Source organism: Sphaeramia orbicularis, chromosome 1 (assembly GCF_902148855.1).
Source record: "Sphaeramia orbicularis chromosome 1, fSphaOr1.1, whole genome shotgun sequence".
In the NCBI taxonomy this organism is placed as follows: Eukaryota; Metazoa; Chordata; class Actinopteri; order Kurtiformes; family Apogonidae; genus Sphaeramia; species Sphaeramia orbicularis.
In genome coordinates this window covers 6,059,907-6,083,351 of record NC_043957.1, presented here as the reverse complement: position 1 = coordinate 6,083,351, position 23,445 = coordinate 6,059,907, and the positions used below count along the sequence as shown (strand labels likewise).

Below are 23,445 nucleotides of genomic sequence, written 5' to 3'. Positions count from 1 at the left end.
TCCTTAGTTATTTTAAAAAGTCCATGTGATGGCACTGATAAACGTGGTGAAAAAAGAGGGACTGATGCGGTGAAGGATGACGGACAAGCAAGGAATACTCCAGTTCTGATGGCATTTGGTGTGTTATATGTACGCATTTTCTACCTTTCATGGGTTATCTGATGGCATGTCCATTTGTGCCCAGATCTGTGGTTCACATAACCTGAACTCTAACCCTCAGTGCATGGGATTTGACACTGTGTGAACAAACACAAGTAAAGCTTAGAACGTCTACAGATGACACACCAAGTAAAAGTGGCGTATATAATTATGCGAGTTGTGATATCATGTTGGTTTATCAGCCAGCAGCAACTACAGCTGCTGCATCGAGATGTTTTTGAACATGAAATACTACTAAATATATCTCATTATCATTAAAAAATAAAAATTTGAAATGACAGATAATTACATGTTATGACAGAATTTTTACGACCCTGTCCGTCAAAATGACGGACAATAAAATTGTCTAGTGCAACCTCTGGTGCAGGTAGCTACTTTTAAAAACTTGTTTTGTTTTCTCCACTCGTCTGGATTTAAATGCAGGATAAAATTCTAAATGGATGAGTTTCTCAGTACACACATTAGATATACGGCCCATTCCAAAGCGCTGGAAGGGGGGTGGGGGGTGGTGGTGGGGGGTTCAGATGTCCAATTTGGTAAAATGCATTGGAACGCCCGTCGAAGTTGGAGGTCATAGTTGCAAAGTGGGTCCAGATGGAACTACCCCGACCTCATCGCAAATCAACAAACTGATGTCAACACAACAATGGCAGCAAGTTCGCAATGAAAAAAAAAAAAAAAATCAATGTCTAATTAGCTCATCTGTCATTTGGCCTCTTCCATCTCATTTGTGTTTGTCTATGGAATGAACCAGGTCTATTCTATCAGCACAATTGGAAATGTTTCATATTGAGCAAAGGGTTGAATTTATATGAATATTTCAAATAAATCACACATTCAGAACACTCACCACAGACACGACAAACTCCAGGTGGGATATATTCGACCTCCCAACACTTTGGAACGGGCCAATACTGTTAGTCTTCCACGTGTCGTTAGGTTTCTCCTGACTTGTTTCTCTCTTGTGATTCTCCTTGTCTTGGTCCACTGGTCTGTTTTTTTTTTTTTTTTTTTTTTACAATTACACACTGCATAATGACACACAGCATTATGAGGCCGTGGTGTTGGTCGCTCTGCTCATCCAGACAGTGACAGATGGTGGCAGGTTAAAGAGTTGGTTCACATCTCACACCGGCCAGCTTGCTCTTCTTTTTTTTTTTTTTTTTTTTTTTTTAATAGACTTTCTGTCTGTAAATGGCTGCCATTACATAGCACGTCGTGGGCCAAGTCACCCAAAGCGCCAAAGACATCTGTTTGTACAAAGGGAACACATATTGCTCGTGTCCTGGACTAAACCACCTAGCTGGAAGGTTTTGGATGATGGACTGAAGATGTGGGATTTGAACAACGGTACACTGCAAAAAGTGATTTTCAAGAAAGGGACATTTACTTATTTTGAGGATATTAATCTGTTTTGTTCTAGGTGTAAGTGCTGATAGAAAAAATACCTTGGCAGTACAAGAATGCCAACCTTGTTTTTAGAACATGTATCTTCCCTTTCTAGGTCAGAATTGGCAGCTTATTTTCCGAAGGATCTAGAAATGAGCTCTAATAATAAGCAACCGATGCTTTGCCACATATATAACCAATGTGTTCTGCTTATTTTAAGCAATAACACTGGTCTAAAGTTGCACCAGTCCGATATTAGGATCGAGTATCTGCCCCGTTATCAACCTTTTAGCCAGATCAGGGATCGATAAAAGCAATTGATCCGGAAGGCTGATCCTTCCCCTTTAAATGTATGCATTGTAAAGAAAAGTTGATATTATTATTTACTTTGTTGTTGTTGTTTTTTGTTTTTGTTGTTGTGTTTGTTTGTTTTTTAGGTATGTTGTATAATTTGTTTTTTGTTTTTTTTTCTATTGTGTCTGTGTGGTTCCTTTTGTCTAAGTACATGTTTATGTAAATATATAGTTAAAAAAAAAAAAAAAAAAAAAAAAAAAAAAATATATATATATATATATATATATATATATATGCGACATGAGCCATGTCATGCATGCTGAACGTAATTCTAAAAGTAATGCGACAGACCTGTATGTGGAGGACGTGGTGGGTTATATAGATATTAAATGACCCCCCCACCCGCACCCCACCCCACCGAGTGAGTGTCCAGTGATATATATTATACTGTTTAGATTATACTGTTGTGATGTACAACAGTAGTCGCTAACACACGCACATGCACAACAATGTTACTCGCGACTTTTTACAGTAACATTTTGATTTCAATTTGGAGTCATTATTCACAGGTTATTATACTATTATTTTACCGTAGATGTCACTGGGCTGAATGTGGACCCTGAACTAAAACAACTATGACACCTTTGACTCTTTATAACTTTAGTATAATTTTTGGACTTTCCAAATTCATACCTTGGGAACCTTTTTCAGGCCAGTTTTGGCCCACGGGCCATATGTTTGGCACTGCTGTAGCCGGTCTATGGACAGGTCCGTCCAGGTGTTATATGGGGGTGTGTTCTCCACCCTACGTTAGTGATGCGTAGATCAGTGGGTTACTTGTGGGTCAGGTTGAGGCAGGTCAAAAGAATGTCAGTTTATTTGCAGGTCGGGTCAGGTCAGGTCGGGTCGGGTCACATAACTCCGCAAAAGCCCCATGGGTTGAAAAAAAAATCCCGACTCGCACATCATGTTAAAGTGAAACCTATAGATGTTTTACTAATTCCTCTAAGTCTGTCATTATTGTGCAGCTAATTTTCCTTCTCCCTACCTTTGGAAACTTTAAGTTGAAGGGGCAGGACGTGTGTTTACCCCCACCCCAGAACCAGGTCTCGATCAGCCCAATCTTCCTCCGATTTTCGAAAAAATGCCAAATCAGCAGCCGATACTGATCTGTACATCTGATTACGACATCCCTAATATTAGCATGGTTGTGTTGTCTCATTTAGAGCTTTTTGGGATTACATTTGGTTACTTAAACCAAATAAACCAGACCAATAATTCAGACAGATATGGATCTTTCATTTACAGCTGACGCCCAGTGTTTGCTCTTAACAATACCCCGTCTTTCTATATACAAATACATTTTATTGAGACTGCATAGTTAATGACCCACTCTGGGTTTTACTGTTATTGGAATCCTTTGTTCTGTTTATGTATCCATTTGTCAGCCTGATGTAAGTAGATGGTTGTCGTTGACCTTTGACCTGCAGGTGAATGGCTTTTCAATAGTTCCATTCGATATGAGCCATCATCCAGATGGTACAATGTGTTATGGTCTCACATTTGCTGATAACTTTTCTTTGTGTTTTTCGGCCTTTATTGAAGTAGAGGAATGTTGGTTTTCTGGGTCCTACACTGATCTTCTGTTCAGTCATTTTTCCACATGTGGTAAAGGGTTAAATCTGTTAACATCCACTTGTTTTATGGCTTTTATGATCTTGCCAAGCAAGAGGTGGGGTTACGGTTTTAATAGATGTATAAGGCCAATACAATGCATGGACTCGGCTTAATTTGAAGGTTAAAAGGTTAAAATAAGAAAATGTGCAGGTATATATTATGGAATGGTATATGTTATGGAATGTGCAGGTATATATTATGCAAGTATATATTACGGAATGGTATATGTTATGGAATGTGTAGGTATATATTATGCAAGTATATATTACGGAATGGTATATGTTATGGAATGGCATATGTTATGGAATGTGCAGGTATATATTATGCAAGTATATATTACGGAACGGTATATGTTATGGAATGGTATATGTTATGGAATGTGCAGGTATATATTATGCAAGTATATATTACGGAATGGTATATGTTATGGAATGGTATATGTTATGGAATGTGCAGGTATATAATATGCAAGTATATATTACGGAATGGTATATGTTATGGAATGGTATATGTTATAGAATGTGCAGGTATATATTATGCAAATATATATTACGGAATGGTATATGTTATGGAATGTGCAGGTATATATTATGCAAGTATATATTACAGAATGGTATATCTTATGGAATGTGCAGGTATATATTATGCAAGTGCTGTATATATTACGGAATGGTATATGTTATGGAATGTGCAGGTATGTATTATGCAAGTACATATTACGGAATGGTATATGTTATGGAATGGCATATGTTATGGAATGTGCAGGTATATATTATGCAAGTATATATTATGGAATGGTATATGTTATGGAATGGTATCCGTTATGGAATGTGTGGGTATATATTATGCAAGTACATATTACGGAATGGTATATGTTATGGAATGGTATCCGTTATGGAATGTGCAGGTATATATTATGCAAGTATATATTACAGAATGGTATATGTTATGGAATGTGCAGGTATATATTATGCAAGTATATATTACAGAATGGTATATGTTATGGAATGTGTAGGTATATATTATGCAAGTATATATTATGGAATGGTGTAAATTATGGAATAGTGTATGTTATGGAATGTACAGGTACACTATACTATATCGTGGAGACAGTGAAATAGGATGATGGGAAGGGACAGAAAAGGGTTACATTCTGATTTTAATTGTCTATAATTATAATTTAAAGGTGTAATCCTAACGTTCGTCCTTATGTTGTCCATGTTGAAACTAAACATACTTGAACCAGCTGAAAGAGTATTTTCTTCATTGTATTCAACCATATACTGACCCAGTGGTTTGCATTAGTGTCCGTCCATCAAATGGGATCGACTTGCACTGATTTGACAGTGAAGGGCATACGATGTTTGAGGCAAACAAGATGGAATTTCAAGAAGACAAGTTAAAGAGATTAAACTGACAGTGGGAACAATGTATAGACAGGAAGTCATGTGATAGACCAGGACTCTTCTACTAAAATAGCAAGAGGTCCACTAGTCTGCCAGTTTCTCAAACTGAGATCCAAATGATTTAAAATTCAGGTTTATGCTTTTTACTGGATTAAAGCATTCAGAAATTTTACTAAACAACATGTAACTATTGTCAGTTTTAACATAACATGTTTTGGTTTGTTTTATGTCCCTTGTGTTAAGGTTAAGTCTTAATTATTACTGTTACTATACTTAATAGTAATACTTATTTAAAAATTTTAACTTTTGATTTTAATGATGCACATATTTCCTATATATCCTGGTTGACTCTTTATACTTTATCATCCCATTCTTCAAATTCTTCTATTCTTATTTCCAGTCAGTGTTAAACTCCGTTAATAGTCAAGTAAAGACACATGGATCTTTCGACGTAACTGGGTTTATTTTAGTATCTGTCACTTTTCCATCTTTTTAGACCCAATAATAAAAGGTAAATGTAGACATATTTCTCCCAAGGATGGACCTAATGATGACCTCAGATAAATGCAAAAAAAAAAAAAATTATACTCTTACTCTGAGCCATCTCATAATTAATGAATTTTTAATCCAATATTGGGTCCAAAAATAGGACCCAAATATGGACGTTAAATCTCCCTAGGTGTCAGTGCATTAGATGTGTAAACATGTGTGTAAATGCTCTTCTATAGACTCTAAATACAGACTCTGTGTTCAATGTGTGGATCCTAGTGGTTTTTCTAATCCACACGTGTGGTTTTTCATCAGTCTCAGTCTCATTCCAGATTTGGTGTGGAACCCATAGTGTCCACTGGTGTTACATGCGGAACCTGAACATTTAAACACAAATAAATCATGAGTAATTTTACAACAGCAGCCATTTTTGTGAAACACTCCGCTTTGCATATTTACTTCTATTCGCAAAATGCACCTGTGAGAGAATAAAAAGATAATTGAAAAATAGTAGCAAGTAATTTCCATGTTCTTTTTATCGTGTTACATGTAGGGGTGTAAGAAAATATCGGTTCTGCAATATATCGCCATATTTCATTTCACAGTTCTGTATCAATATTTAAAAGTACTGTATCGATATTTTTAGGTATTTATTCAAATGCAGATATTGTGGAGGTTCATTTCACTTTTTTTTGTTTTTCTTTTTTGTTTATATTTTATTTATTATTTAACAGTCTTTTATTAAATAATGTTAGTTCCTTTGTTGGGATTGCACAAAAATAATGTTCTGATGTTAGTTCTGAACAAATGAAGTATGAACATTTGAACAGGATCTTAAACTGTAATGTCTGTAAAACAGAATTTAAGTTTGATCACAGGAAAATTTTGTGATACAGCATCAGATCTTGTTGTGATCAAATAAAAGTGTCATAAAAATGTAATTCCATTCTTCCAGGAAATAATCTTTTAAAAAAGAAACAAAACCAATTAAAAAATTGACTTTTAACAGTATATCAATACATCGTTGTACATCGTATTCTGATCCTAGTATTGTGATTTGTATCGTATCGCCGGATTCTTGCCAGTACACACCCTTAGTTACATGCAGATTTTTGTTTGAAAAATAATTAAAAATGTGTTAGATCTCATTGAGTAATTATTTTTAAATAGACCCAAAGTGCTTCTAAACTTCCTTCATAACATTTATCTACATCTAGTTTGAATTTTTAGCCCCTCTGTCCTGTTTCTAGGACCAGTTTCAGAGAAGAACCCATATGGAAGCAGGTAGAAGTAATGATGGTGGATGTTCTGTCAGATATGTTCAGGGTTTGGAGGATGGAGAGTCTTGCATTAAGACACGACTTTCCTCTGAGAAAAAGGTGAAAACAAAACAGAGATAGTACAAAAAAACAAAAAACAAAATCAGTAAAACTCAGTGTAAAGAAGCGTCTGTCTCCTTAATCTGTGCCATCTCATTGGTTTTGTTTAACCAGGCCTCCTCTTTTCTTCGTCACCATCTTCCTCCATCTCCGTCTCAGAAGATTGTTTTTTTTTTTTTCCTCATCTGTAACCAACCAACACGCTCGACTTCCCTCCGTTTTGCTCTACGGGGGGATAAAAATTAATTCCGACTCCCATTAGAAAAACAAGCTTTTGGATGGTAATCATGATAAATCCGGGCCGGGGCGCCAGTATCAGCCCAGGATCTTGATTGTTCACTAAGCACTTTGGAGCCAGGAGAGGGTTTGAAAATAGAGACGAGGCACTCCCAAACTTCTTATCTTGTTTCTCTGTGAAAAGTGGAAGGAAGCATCCACCTGTGACGATAGTTGAGGATTACAGGACAGAATCCTAATGGGACACATTACACAGGCCAGTGATAAGAGAGAATACTGATACTGGAAACCACCGAGTCATTTTCAATCCAGAAACAGGAGTCGAAAAAAACGGAGAAATGGGATTAAGGTTTTGGTTTGATCCAAACTGAAGTGGGAGTGAAGATGGATGGATGGATGGATGGATGGATGGATGGAATATGAGTGATGGATGGATGGATGGATGGAAGGAAGATGGATGGAAGGAAGATGGATGGATGGACGGACGGACAGATGGATGGATGGATGGACAGATGGATGGGTAGATGATGGGTAGATGGATGGATGGATGGATGGAATATGAGTGGATGGATGGATGGATGGAATATGAGTGGATGGATGGATGGAATACGAGTGGATGGATGGATGGATTAATGGATGGATTAATGGATGATGGGAGGAAGATGGATGGACGGACGGACGGACAGACGGATGGATGAAAAATGGGTGATGGATGTATGTATGGATGGATGGATGGATGGACAGACAGATGGAAGGAAGATGGAAGACAGACAGATGGGTGGATGGATGAATGGGTAGATGATGGAAGACGGATGGATGGATGGATGGATGGATGGAATTTGGGTGATGGATGGATGGGTGGAAGATGGATGGATGGATTAATGGATGATGGAAGGAAGATGGATGGACAGACAGACGGACGGATGGATGGATGAAATATGGGTGATGGATGTATGGATGGATGGAAGATGGATGGATGGATGGATGGACAGACAGACGGAAGGAAGATGGAAGACAGACAGACAGATGGATGGATGGATGGATGAATGGGTAGATGATGGAAGACGGATGGATGGATGGAATTTGGGTGATGGATGGATGGGTGGAAGATGGATGGATGGATGAATGATGGAGGGACTCATTACACTACTTGTCTCTCATGATAGACAGACAGACAGACAGACAGATGTTCTTCTGACTCCTTAACTCTCAGTACCCTCTATCTAAAATGATCTCTACTTTGCTTGTACTGACATTCAGTTCTCTATAATATGACCAGTTCAGACCACAGTCAAACGAATAACAGCTGTTTGTTCTATCAGTGGACAGAAGTACCTCTGTGTTTCCACTTTGGCTTTTAAATACTTCTAAAACATCTCCACAGTTTCAGATTTTTCCTCTAATCTCCATTTCTATGCTCTCACTACTGTGAAAGAACATACTGATGAGAAGTCAAACCCATTTTTTTGTTCCATGGCACCCACCGTTAGAATTTCAAGTTGAACTAAAAATTGTTGTCAAAAAAATGTACCAGACTTTGTCCTCTATGATTCTGTAAACTTTACCAAATATTGATGAGACCGTGTTGGACTGTGTGGGAAAAAGTTGCATCAGAGTGAGATGATTTTAGAGTTTTTACTGCTTAGGAGATGATGAAATAGATGAACATTCTCAACTTGTTTCTTTGTTTGTTTAATGTTTTTATTTATTTATTTTCCCCATCCCATCAACAGTAGAATAGAAACCAGTGCGTAACCCCCTCCTCACTGTCTTCATTCATATAAACCGGCTACAGATGACAGGATATCCAGCCTGAAAAGCTAGTGGATAGAAGAGAGGCGGTACAGCTGTTGCTATGGAAACGGTACACCATCTTAATTAGGTCACATTGGTGGGAACTAACAGGTTGACAGTTGAGTTGTTGTAGCAGTTGCAGTCGTTTCCACTCATCTCCTCGTGAACCTTTGGCCTCAGCAGAACTTCAGAATATTTTGAACATTCTTCATGTCATGTCATAGAGAAGGGTTAGGGTTAGGGACCTCACTAGTCGCTTTTCCATTGGACATCTGCACAAAACTTTAACAATATTTACTAAATGTTGAAAAAACACAAGTGCATAATGTTGATTTTTCCATTAAATCACAAATGCGATGGTTTGTTTATGTTATTATCGCAAGATGGCACCAGAAGTCATTCAAAACATGACGGCTAATGTAAATATGGTGTTGATTTACAGAAATATTCATTATTATTATTATATATCACCCCTCCTGTACTAAATTAAAAATGAATTGGGTTTCCTGATGTGAACACACATACTGCGCCATTTTTCTTTTAAAACTCTTCTTCTTCTCTTGTTGTAACGTCCATCAATATATATATTTTTTTATTCACCTGACTCTAGTTGCAGAAAAAGGTCTTTCCATTGCAGTTTGGTGTGATATATCACTTGTGCTACACCCAAAAAACCACCTCTTGCCAGCGCAGAATTGTTTATGACCAAAAAACAAAAGACCAAAAATGGACTTATGAGGTTTCCACCCAACAGTGATGATATCTAATCTAATATAATTGGTCGGTATCGTACCCCAGTATCGCACCACCCATGCCTGTGCCCATATGACGGAGCTGCTGATGGTCTCAATTTGGCTAATGGTGCGATTGAATAATGAAGGAGGAGGTTTATGGACTCGAACACTTCCAGAGACTTTTCCCATCAGCCTTTTCAGCGGCGTCTGAGATAACCCCAGCGGAGGATGACTGACACTCCATCCATCCTGTGTCTGTACTTCTGCAGCGTTTCTTTTACCCAATCTATAAAGAAGGTCCAAAGCGTACATCATCCTGCAGCGGCAGCCTGTGAACATAAACTGTAAAGTAGAACTTTTCGGTTGTTGTTTTTGATGGATGTATGCGTCGACCGTCCCCTCAGAGTCCATGTCCCAACCCCGTCCTCGTTCATGCGGCTCTGCTCTTGTTTCACAACACTTTCCTTTTGTGTCGTTGCAGTTGCTCTGACTTGCTTTGCTGGTGGTTGGACTTGGACTGCAGCTGTTCTTAAATGCTGTCAAACCCAGGTGCATCTGCGAACACAGGTAAGAAACACCACTGAGCCCGTTTACATCCACACCAAGACTAACATCAGTATCCGATCTCTGGAGTTATCCCATTATTTATGTAAACAGGACAATCTGAACGGTTTTATCCAATAACGGCAGCTAGATTCTCTCCAATACTCTGATGTCTTCATGCATGTATACAGGTTAATCTGATTTATTTCTGGTTTTTTTTTTTTTTTTTTTTTTTTTACATCTGTGCATGTGTAAAAAAAAAAAAAAAAAAATTGATATAAAAGGAAGAAAGTGTATTTTTCATCGACAAAGTAGAATATTAGTGTGTGCCATTTTGATTTAGAAGACAAAAACACACATACAGTTGCGTAAAAAAATTATTGGACCACCCTTGTTTTCTGCACCATTAATTTTAACTATGATGACTTATTAACTGTATTTATTGTATTTATTGTATCATGTGAGAATGATTGTTTTGGCGATATGTGAGATATGTACACTTTTATTGCAAATCAAATTGCCCTTCCGGGGACATAAATTAACAAACAATGCAGAGAACACCATAAATAACATCTAGATCAAGTGATTTCTGCAGCAAGTTTTCTTTTTAAGCTAGTTTTGACTTTTTTGTGCACAGGTTTGGTAGTAATAATAGTTGAAAATGACATGAAATCAGGTTTTTTTTAATTGAAAACAACTATATTTTCTTGCGCATCAACCTTGGGGAAAATGTTTGAACGTGGACAGAAGCCAATGATGCTGAAAATAATGGGAAAGCTCTGAATTATATCAAATAGAACACCAAACCAGATATACCGAAACAGGAACGGAAGTTAGGCAGCGACACCATGAGCCTCAGGAAAAAGGTAGACAAACAAACAATCGACTGAAATGAAGGATGGCAGCAACATGCGTCCTATGTTGTCATCTTATTAGCTCTTCCCACATTAGGACAGCTAACGCTGACACCGTAGGCGTTGCCATGGTAACAAGACAAAACCGTATGTTCTGAAAATGACAGGAAGTGTATGTCTTCCATCATAACATACATACGTACTCCGAAAGAAATCAAATAATGGACTGAAACATGTAAACCAAGGTTTTTCGCATTTCTGAAGTGCATGTAAATGCGCCGCATCTGATTATGACAATTATCGGATTCCTCCCAGTTCTCGGATTTTCATGGTTGTGTAAACAGGCTCACTGCAGACAAGACTTTTATAGTGTTTCGGCTCCTGTTCCGTGTGTTTTGGTGTCTCTGTTTTTTTTTTTTTTAATTCAGCGGATTTGAAGCGAAAACAGTGAATTTAGAAATGAATTAACTAAATAGATTTTTTCCTCGATAATTTGGATTGCGCTGCTTACATTTCCTGGCTCGGTGCCCGGTCTATAATTATACCACTAATGAATGTGGTTTAGCCAAAACGGGCTGCTATTAATGAAGCATTAGCTGGGCTTTGACATCTACTGGCAGCCACTAGAGTACAACAGTGTCTTCTTAGTGTGAGATACGTTCGATTGTATTTGGCTTCAATAATACTGTCGCATTGGAACGGCAGAGACCAGTACGCTATAGCAGATAAGACTGAGCCGACTGTATCATATGTAGCGTCTGTGTGTGGAAGCCCAGCCAAGCCTGAGTCACCATTGCGGCTAAAGCTGTGGAAAATCCAACTCCAAATGTTGCCAGACCTCATTATATTTACAGGCTGTGTTTGGAGAAACCCAAAAGAGTCGTAATAAGCAGCTCCTTCTAAGTCCGACACGCAGCTACAGACATGTTTCAGCCATTTTACAACTATTTGTCTTTGCATTGAAGACGTTTTTGATCTCATGGACATTCATAAAGCATGGCTGGTGTGGAAGGTGTTTTATTGTGAATCTGTGGAGGAGGATTAGAAAATAATAATAGAGTTTTACTCCATCAGGGGGTTTGCACAGGTCCTGAAAGTCTTAAAGTAGTATGGAATGTTGAAACGCTGTTTTCCAGACCTTGAAAAGTCTGGAATTTTGAGTGAAAGTCTTTTTTTCCCAATATTTTATTTGTGTATAAGATTTATAATCAAAGGTAAACAAAGTAAAAAATAATGTACATAGAGAACATGAATCAAAACAACACAAACACCCATTCACACCACGTAGACTTGCACTAAATGATATATATAACATACATATATTCTTATGAACATGTACACATATATGTAGAAATAAAATTAAAATATAGCAGTCATAATAATGATAATAATAATAACAACAACAACAATAATAATAATAATAATAATAATAATAATAATAATGATAATAATAATAATAATAATGAAAAAGAAACGGTAATAATTTGGACGTTGTGTCCTTATTTTCCAGATACCATAATGTTCATATATGGTTCCCATAATTGTACAAATTCCTCCAGTTTTTTGTGTGAAAGTCTTACTAAAATATGGAAAAAAGTGTCTCTTATAGTTGAATTTTAGAGTTTGCTCAAAGGCACATAGTCTTGTAAAATAAGAAATACATGAGGAAAACCTTTAAAAAACAGGATAAGATGTCACTAACCAGTTGGAACTGGAATGATTCTCTGCGCTCGATATTCAGTGTCCTTTCAGCTTCGATACAGCTTTGTAGTTCTCATACTCGGTCATTTGATCCTTTTGTCGGTGATGAATCTAATGGGTTGTATTAAAGTCAGCTCTGATGCTCCTCCTCCTCCAGTTTACACGTCTTGCCAGTTGCTGCTCGACTTTTGTTGCTTTCCAGAAAACTGTATTCCCACATGGTGGACATGTTGCAAGATGTTTTTTTTTTATTTACGGAAGCCGTTAAGCGGAACCACGCTGAAAACCAGTGTGAAAATCAACCTGATAAAATGACTAAATCGAATCCGATCTTCTAAAAAATGGCAGATCAGCAGCTGACACTGATTTGTTGATCGGATCGGGACATTCAAGATTCAAGATTCAAAAGTTTATCTGCCATTTGTGCACATACACATAGGAACTCGTGTGTGGTCGTTCAGGGAGTCAGATACAAGATACTAGAAAAAAACACAGAGAAAAACACAGAAACACAGAAAATAAAAAGTGCATAAAAATTGATCCAGGAGACAATGAAATAAAATAAATAAATACACCACAAGGAGGTAGTCAGTTTAAACAAGCTCATATATACATACATATTATATATTTGACATATCTTTTACTCTTTTTTTATCCCTTCTTACCTAGTGTCTCCAATGTTGGTTGTCTGTTGGGATGGGTCAGTGTGTTTTTACTGCTGTTGTAACCAAATAATTTCCTGCGAAGGATCAATGAAGTATCGATCTATCCGTGTAGATATACAGTACATACATATACACACACACATATATATATATATATATATATATATACATGTACACTTATACACATACATTATATTATACCATGCCCAATTTATTTTGTATCATCCCTGGTACCTATAGCTATCGTGTAAATCAGATTTTGTCTCACAACTCGAAAAATGGAAAAACTCGTAAGTTAAGGTACTACTGCACATAAAAACGGGTTATAGTCTAAAGTAAAGCAGTAGTGTAATAAAGTAACCACCACTGTTATCCAGGGTCCATCCTTTACCTGTACCAACTTTAATCCTGTTTTAGAAAATGACCTTAATTTGCACATAATCACCTGGACTATTTGTCAAGTAGGTTGGAGGAAGAAGAAAGGTGTGGAAATTAAAGTTACACTTAGAGTGTTAAACTGCTGACAGATCCTAAATCCATGAGCTGAAGGTGCATACATCTGTTCAACTATGAATGAGCTCTGTGGATTCCGCTCAACGCTCATCCAGCCTTTATCCAAATTATCACTATTCTAAGCCCCTTGTTGTTTTTTTTTCTATTCCACTCCCACATCTTCACATTTCTTCTCATTTTTTCTTAAGTGTCTTCACCTTCACCTTCCTCTGTCTGTGTCTGTCTTCTCCCTCTCCCTCCTCGGTGTTTGAGGTGTAAATGTATCCGAGGGGCCTCTGGCTAATGAAGTGGAGGTTCAGCCTCAGCGCTGAACTTCTGTGACAAAAACATAAAAGACAGAAGAGGGAAAAAAAAACTTATAGGAGGTGCACTATTTGGGGGAAATGTGACAGGAAATGTCAGTTTCTGCATGATAGGCAGGAATATTTACTGTACATAAAAAAAAACAAAGCAAAAGGAGGGCTCTTAACTAGGGCTGTGTGTTGGCAAGAATCTGGCGATACGATACAAATCACAATACTAGGATCACGATACAATATATCACGAGAAATCATGATACTGTTAAAAAAGCCATTTTATTCATTTATTAATTTATTTTTTAAAGATTATTTCCTGGAAGAATGGAATTACACCAGAAATATGTGCAAAGACTAAACACACTTCTATTTGATCAGAACAGGATCTCATGCTAGATCACAACATTTTTCCAAATTTTACATTTTATTTATATTTTATATAACGCCAAAACATAACAAACTTTACATATAGAGCTGGAATAAACCAGATGCTCAATCCAATTTACAGAAACCCAACAGAATCCTCCAGGAGCAAACATTAGTGACTGGTGACAGTAGAAGGAAAAACGTGCTTTTAACAGCAGAAACCTGGAGCAGACCCAGACCGTGGAGGATGGACGTCTGACAGGACCAGTTGGGGTTAGAGATAAAGGGTAAAGGAAGAGAAAAAGAGAGAGAGATAGAGATATAGAGACTGGGGAAGAAGGAGGGAAGTAGGGGGAGAAGCATGGATGCAGTCAATGCACAACTTTCATTTCACAAATTCATTCTGGATTGGACTCTGGGACTCTTTGGTTTTGGCCCATGGACCGTACGTTTGACACCCGTGGGTTAGCGCCACATTGTAAAATACTGTAATTACACAGATAAATGTGCCATTGAAAACAGATGTGTGCTGAATGGGTAAGTTTAAGTGCTGTTAATGTCAGAAACCAGAGCCACAGCTCAAGGACTTTGGCTAATTCTGTGTTATTAGCTCTGTAGTAGCAGCAAAACAAGACACAACACAAACTGTCCAAATTAATTCAATGAAAGCTCAACAGTTTAGTGCAGACAGTGAAATAAAGTCACTAGCCTAGTGCTAAAGTACCGTAATTACATTTATAATTGGACCATTTAAAATGAATGTTGAAGTTTTGACAACACTGTTATCGATCGTTTTAATGACCCCCCTGAGAAGTAGATCATACGTCAAATATGAGCCAGATTACAATGTACGATTGTGAGATGACCGACGCCTAATTGTAGGCATTTCCACTTTCCTCCCCAGTGTAATTCTGATCCACACTATTTTCTGTCATCGTCAGGCTGTGCAGAGGTGCTAAAAAAAAACATCCACTAAGCAAATAAAGCCGTTAAGACAATGTTAATGTTGTGGAATAATTTGTGCTAATGGTAAGGAAGGTCCCAGAAGAGTACAGAACAAATTATATGGTTAAATCAATCTAGTCAAACCAAATTAACAAACCAGACAGAAATATGATATGATAGAAGGAGATAATGGGTGGTTTTGTGCAGAGATGACAGGAAATGCACCAGAAAATGACAGGAAATGCACCAGAAAATGACAGCTACAATAAAAACAAGTGTCAGACGGGCAACACGGATGGACGGACAGACAGATGGATGAACATGTGGATGGATGGATGGACAGACGGATGGACGGACAGATAGATGATGGATGGATGGATGGACGACAGACGGACGGATGGATGGACAGACGGATGGATGGACATATGGACAGACAGATGGGTGGATGTAATGGAGGAGAAGAGGCGACTGTCTGGAGTCTGATGTGTAACTGAGGGATTCAAAATGGGGGGGGGGTCTGGAGATGGTGATGGAGACTGACGCTTTCCAAATGCACAGGGAAATAGAAAAAGGGATTGAAAGAGATGGAAAAGACTGATGGAGAGGATGAAGGAAGGAAAGAGATGGGCAATCAAAAAGCTGACAGAGCCGGGCGCGTAATGAACCCGTCTGATGGACCGAGGATAGAGGGAGTGTGAGGAGGTCAGAATAAGAAGAAGAACAGGGTTTGGACAGAAACCGAACATGGACACGGTGGAATTGAACTGAACGGGCTTGGTGCACTTCTTCATCAACAAGATAAAACACAATATAAGGTGTGTATGTATGTTTACACTAACCCCCTGTTTTTCAACCCCATGTGGGGTCGCCTGGAATTCACATGGGGTCGCCTGAAATTTCTAGTAATTGATAAAAAATAAAAAATTACTAATAAAAAATATATGTTGAGTTGACAGAGCCAATCCCAATCCATATCAGACAAACTGTGGTTGTGAAACTGCAGCACTGTGGTTCTGTTTATGTGTCAAATGTTCATTGTGGTCAGTTTCAGATGCTGCAGCTCTTTCATAATTCATAGTTTGAGTTCTTGTTTGTTCAGTATTAATTGTCCTCCTTGTAAATCCAAGCTGGACTGACTGAACATATTCTGACCAAGGAAAATAAATTTCTCCCTTTGTGCAGTAATCTACACCACGTCCATAATAATATACATTATATAGACTAAATGTCCTCTGACATTAACCTGGATTTGTACCATAGGATAGGAAACTATTACAGGATCAGAAACAAATTAATTTTTCAAAGTCTCCATTTTGAATGTCTGGGGTTGCCAGAAATTTGTGATTTTAAAATGGTGTCACGAGACAAAAAAGGTTGGGAACCACAGCACTAACCTAAACAGAAGTGTATATTATGTAAATGTTTTCACATAACCGATGTATGCAGTTCACATCAATTACAGGTTTTACATAGTTTTCCATTTTGACCAAATAGTGAAAAAAGATTCCTTTTTTCATTTTTTTTTGTTTCTTACATAATAAAACACAAATTTAATATGAGTTTTTTATTGAACATCTACATGATCAGTGAATTAAATATAGGAAAATACTTGATTTATACTGAAAAAATGGAAAATACTAAGGATAATATTAGAATAAATGGTGATGAATCACTTAAAAAAGGTGAAATATAGAGAAATATTCATTTGGAACTGACACAAAAGTAACACTGGGTCTGTATAGGTTAAAAAAAAAGAAAAGAACAGAAAAGAAAACACAGCACCAAACGGAGAAGATGGAGGAAGGGAAGATACACAGAGATTAGAGTGGGAAAGATGGAGATGGAGAGAAGAGGGTCAGAGAACAGAGGCAGCGAGAAGAGTGGAGAAAGAGCAGAGCTGTGGAAGATGAGGCATGAAGCCGGGATAGAGAGAGAGAGAGAGAGGGAGAGAGAGAGAGACACCCAGGATGAATGGGGGGAGGCGGAGACAGAGGCTGAATACCAGGGACGGAGGGAGTGAGGCAGAGGGGATAAAGGGATGAGACGGAGGGGGATTGAAAAGCCTGTGTCGAGTCAAAAGCTGCTGAAAAGTGTTGCAAAGTTATGTAACTCCGCCGTACTCCTTTCATAAGAGCGGATTGTAGAAAAGGCAGTGAACGGACGCATTCAGACGGCGTTCACTCCGACCGACCGCCGGGAGGAAAACGACCGGGTGTTTGGAAGAACGACACCGCTCACAAACTGCTCTGTGACCGGGGTCAGTGGATCTGGTAGTGACTGGGTTTTCTTTTAACAGACAGAAGAAAAACTAGTGGTTAGTTGACTTTAGTTTCAAAATAGAAGAACTGAAATAGAACTTGAAGGTGTTTTTACCTTCGCCAGGAGGGATTGGGATCACTTTGCTTTGTGTGTTTGTTTGTGTGTTTGTTTGTTTGTTTGTTTGCAACTTTACGGGAAAACTATTCCAACCATCTTTCCCAAATCTTCCCCACAGATAGGCCTAGGCCCTGGGACCAACCCATTACATTTTGAGCCAAGTAGGCCAAAGTTCAAGGTCACAGCAAGGTCACAAAATCTACAATTTTCCTATCTGTCATTGAGCAATTTTCCAAAATTCATCAAAAATTCAAAACGACTCCGATTAGCCTCCAATTTGATCCACCCGTAGCTTAGAACAATATGTTGTATCGGGCACAAAATTGTCCACATCCACTGTGGAATGTGGACTCTGTGGACATTTACATTTAACAATGAAAATCCCATTTACCACACATTTAAAATTAGAACTCAACAAATATTGATTGGAATTGAATCTAATTGGACAGACACATGACTGGTACCAAGCTGCAACTTTTTCTGCTGTATGGAACAACCTGGAAACTGTTGAATTTAAAAAGAAATAGTCGATCCACACATGCACACTGTTCAGGGTGCTTGGCGGAGGTTTGCGTTCTCTGAACACTTGTTTTTTTGTTGTTTTTTTTTCAGCGTCAAAACAGATAAACCAAAAAAAAAAGGAACAGATTGATTTCCGTTTTCTCTTTCTAATAGCATAAAAGAAAGTTACGACCTAATGGACCAAAAACGTCTGTTTTCTTTTCATTTTCTGAGACTGGATGTTGTCGTTTTCAAGGAAAGAGCGCTAATGCCATCGAAGTCTCAAAGATTCTTACGAACAGTGGGTTTGGACGAATCTTCCAGTTCGTATGAAATCTGGACATCATAGACATGCTCCCTCCACGAATGTCTACGAACCATATCTGTGTTTCTAACATGCCTCAGAGATGGTTTTGACTTAATTTCTCTCAACATTGATATATTTTTTTATCCATGACTCTGATTTTAAATGTTCTCCCTCTAAATGTCTCAAATATTTGTCCTGCTCTGACTGTAAATAATAATTTCCATCTACTTTCATCACATCTGAGGAAGAAAAATTTACCATTAAACTATCGTAAAATCTTGATATTTCTAAACTATATGGACATAGATCTGTGGACACATCATGTCTCCAGCTGTCAGATGTCCTGTTCATGAGGGTCAGACACAGAAACATCAATATTAATAATCAATAGGATATTTATCCCATAATATAAATCTCTATTCTGACATTAGTCATTATTGTTTTAGATCCCAGACCACTGTTAGAAAAGAAACACCTGGATTCAACGTGTCCACATACTTTTGTCCATTTGAGTATGACTATGAGGCTAATGATATGTTACCGTCACTAATTGTTTCACTAATTTGTCGACTGAAAATATAAAGATTTCCTTTTCGTTTTTGTCAGACAGATAAAAAAACTAAAAAAAGTAGATTTTTACCTTCACATGTTAGGGCGTCAGGTAACATGCAATGGTAAAAAAAAAAATCAACTTTTTTTTTATGTCTGACCCCCCCCCAAAAAAGGAAATTTTTACTGATTGTACTTAATTTATGGTGCACCGTGAAAGTGTAGATGCCCCGGCCATTATAATTTCACCAGTTTCACCTCCAGTTGGATCATTTTATGAGGATTTGATGATGTTTACATGGACACAGTATTCAACTTTTTGCCCCTATTCCAAACATGCTGCAAACATCACAGTCTTACCAAATGTATTTTTCTCATTTCTAGTCCAAATATCTCCTCACACTTAAAATCAGACAGAATCACCTACAGAGGAACTTTTCAGTGAGATATAAGAACTGATTTATAGACAATAGATCTGGAAAATCTAATTTCAACAAATCTTACCAAGATAATTTTCACTTGTTCCATTTTGCAGATTTTTTGCTTAATTCAAGATTTGTTTTTGCTTAATTCAAGATTTTTTTTTGCCTAATTCACGATTATTATTATTATTTTTTTGCTTAATTCAATATTTGTTTTGTTTAATTCAAGATTTTTGCTTAATTCAAGATTTTGTTTATGTGTAATTCAAGATTTTTTTCTCTTTCATTCAAGATTTTTTTTTTGTTTAATTCAAGATTTTTTTTGCTTAATTCAAGATTTTTTTTTGCAAAATTCAAGTTTTTTTGTCCTTAATTCAAGACTTTTGCTGAATTCAAGATGTGTTTTGCTTAATTCGAGACTTTTTCTGAATTCAAGCTTTTTTGCTGAATTCAAGATTTTTTTTTTCTTTATTCAAGCTTTTTTTTTTTGCTTAATTCAAGATTTTTTGCTTAATTCAAGATTTTTTTTCTTTATTCAAGCTTTTTTGCTTAATTCAAGGCTTTTGCTTAATTCACGATTTTTTTTGCTTAATTCAAGATTTTTTTTCTTTATTCAAGCTTTTTTTTTCCTTAATCAAGATTTTTTTTTTCTCAATTCAAGCAAAAAAATCTGCCAATGGAACAAGTGAAAATTATCTCGGTAAGATTTGTTGACATCAGATTTTCCAGATCTATTGTCTATAAATCAGTTCTTTTATCTCACTGAAAAGTTCCTCTTTAGGTGAGTGTCTGATTTTAAGTGTGATGAGGTATTTGGACTAGAAATGAGACAAATACACTTGGTCAGGTTTAGATTTTTACAGTGCAGGACTCATCCCTGTTCAGATTTCAGATCTATCCCTGGTGAATAACTGTATACTTTCCTCTATATTCCTGTTGACATATCCAGCTGTGCATATTCAGATTATCTCCTACTCCACTCACTCAGTTTGACAGGAGTTGAAGCTTTTAACGCATTGTTTATCTCGTCAAAATATGGAGAAGTGAAGCGACCGAAGCCTCCAGTGGCATTTTGCATCTCAGTTTTTCCACCTCTGTGTGCTCCTTCACTGCTGCAGTTCATACATCACTGAAGTTTAAGTCAGAAACACTGCAGAAATACTGTCTGTGAGGAGCAAAGGCGAGGAGGAGGAGGAGGAGGAGGTGGAGGAGGAGGAAGAGGTGAAGGAGGAGGAAGAGGTGGAGGAGGACGATGGTGTTGACCCGATCACACACTATTGGGTGACTGAAGGCGTTCTTTGGTTTTCTTTTCTGTTCTTAAATGTCGGTGTAGTCTTTAACTCTTTATATTTCACTCAGAAATCCTGTCAAATTCAAACTGTTAACTTTAGTCTGTGAATGGAGGGAAGAAGAGTTTACTGTAGTGAAGTTTTTCTAAAGTTTGTGTTCTGCTCTTATTATTGTCCTCTGTGGGGAGTCCATCAAGTACATCCCCTCCTCTTTTTTGTTCTCCTCCTCCTCCCTCTTCTACTTCCTCTTCTTTTTCTTCTCCTTCTCCCCCTCCTCCTTCTTTTCCTCCTTCTTCTTCTCCTCCTTTCTTCTTCTTCTCCTTCTCCTTCTCCTTCTCCTCCTTTTCCTCCTCCTTTTCCTTCTTGTTCTTCTCCTCCTCCTCCATCTTTTTCTTCTCCTCCTTTTCCTTCTTGTTCTTCTTTTTCTCCTCCTTCATCTTCTCCTCCTTCTCCTCCTCCTTCTCCATCTTTTTCTTCTTCTTCTACCTCCTCCTCCTCCTTTGTCTCCTTCTTCTCCTCCTCCTCCTCCTTCTTCTTCTTCTTCTTTTGCTTCTTAAGCTTCTTCTCCTTCTTCTCCTCCCCTCCTCCTCCTTCTTCTTTTGCTTCTTCTTCTCCTTCTTCTCCTCCTCTTCCTTCTTCCCCTCTTCTCCTCCTCCTTCTCCTTCTTCTTCTTCTTATGCTTGTTCTTCTCCTCCTCCTCCTCCTCCTCCTCCTCCTCCTTCTCCTCCTCCTTCTCCTCCTAACTCCACCACTACTCCATACGTACATTTCTCCTACACACAACATGGTTGCATACATCCTTCTCATATCTATGTATATATTCTAATGTATGATGGTGTTTCTAAATATTCATGGCATATGCTGTGCTTGTGACTTTTGATGCGGTTGCCACGGTTACCTTTTGTTATCGCTGTTGACTGGATAAGTTGTTCATGTGGAGAGGACACGAGGCAGTGAAAGCCCTGCCCTGTTCTCTGTTGGAGCAGAAGAGCATGTCCTCCTGGGCCTCATTTCCACTTTAAACCCAGAGGACGCTGTGGAAACCACCATATCTGCGCTCACATCATGTCAATAATAGCATGTCACTAATACCAACTATGATTCACATAGAGTTATGTAACGATGCAAATCCCAGTGACATTTCAGCCTTCGTTCTGGTGACGTTTAGTACATGCCATAACAGGGTTAGATCATCGAGAGGGTGGCAGGATGTCAGATCTGCAGCGCTGCTGAGCAAACGGAGCAAGAAAGAAATATAGACGCTTGGAATCTTAATCAGCTTTCATGTCCGGTCAGGCAATATTTTGATGACACGCAGCACAGTAATCACTAAGATTTTTTTAAGGTACTATCTCAGGTCTCTGATTACTGCTCTAGATACCTTTATCTTTTCACCACCGAGTACTATCTTTGCTACACCCTAGGCTACGTCTGCGTGTCTGCAAAGCGCATGAGCATTGGTGGCCTCTAACCTACTCCAGTACCCAATAGGCCTTGGTATCATGGCCAGTTTCCTTAATCAATTCGATTTAAATTCATAAGGTTCTGAATTGATTAATTGCGACTTGATTTGATTCAATTTAGTATTAATTGATTGATTCAGAGTCATTTAGTGATACTAAAGTACAATTTTGAGTTGTAACTGGATTATTTGACTACTGCTGCCATGCAACACAATCAGTATTGATATTAGAAAGGAAATAAATCTGACATGTCATCAGTAAACAGATGAATCTGCTCTGAAATAATGAACAGGACACAAACATGTCCATGTTTCTCCAGTGGATCTGAACAGACTTCTTCTTCATCTTTATTCTGTTTTATACCTGGTGCTTCCAGCCTTAAGGCACATTACTGTCACCCTGGGGCACTGACACCAGTTTGGCCCCCCCTGAAACAGACTCATGTTGGGCCCTTGGTACAAGAAACTCACTGGAGGGGAAGGGTGGGCGGAGCTTCATGATTTCCACTTTACTATTCTTCTAACTCCGCCCTCAGCCACAGGTGATCGAAGTTAATATTTCAAGAACGACCGGCTTCTGCGACCCGCCTCCGCTGCCCAGTTCCTCTGCACTGCGGGTTCGAGTTTAGGGCCTGGAGGACCTCCCACAGACAGGTTTTCCCCACCCTTCCTCCGCATCCCTCCCGTGCCAGAACCGTCACGAGCACGACCAAGATGCACCATCTTCCCGAGGGGCTTACGAGACGGAGCCGGCCCCACTTCTGCGTTGGCGGTTTCCAGGTCATTTACTCACAGTCCTGCTCTGAAAAATCAATGTCATTCACCATTAATCGATTACACAAAGTTAAAAAGAAATCGATCCAAAATCAATTAAATAGATTTTTCTACCCAGCCTTAGTACCCAATAAGTAGGGTCCGGCAAACTGGGCTACTACCAGAGTGGGGTCACTTAGTTTAAATTACCAACTTACCACCTGGGTTTCGGATGGAAGAACCAACATAGGAGAAATGAAGAAATTCACCAAAAACAAGGTTTGAGGTTTAAAAAGTTAAAACAAAGCTTGATTTATTGATTCCAGCAAAAAATAGAAAAAATTA

General features: G+C 38.1%; 1 long non-coding RNA gene across 1 annotated transcript; it reads right to left on the bottom strand.

The window, feature by feature from the left end:
- Window positions 1-11,971: 11,971 nt before the first annotated feature.
- On the bottom strand, window positions 11,972-21,887 carry LOC115427563 (uncharacterized). Its single transcript, XR_003936509.1, has 3 exons — window positions 21,784-21,887; window positions 14,038-14,149; window positions 11,972-11,983 (listed from the first exon to the last, which is right to left on the bottom strand). It is a non-coding gene; the product is annotated as an uncharacterized LOC115427563 (long non-coding RNA).
- Between the last annotated feature and the right edge of the window lie 1,558 nt (window positions 21,888-23,445).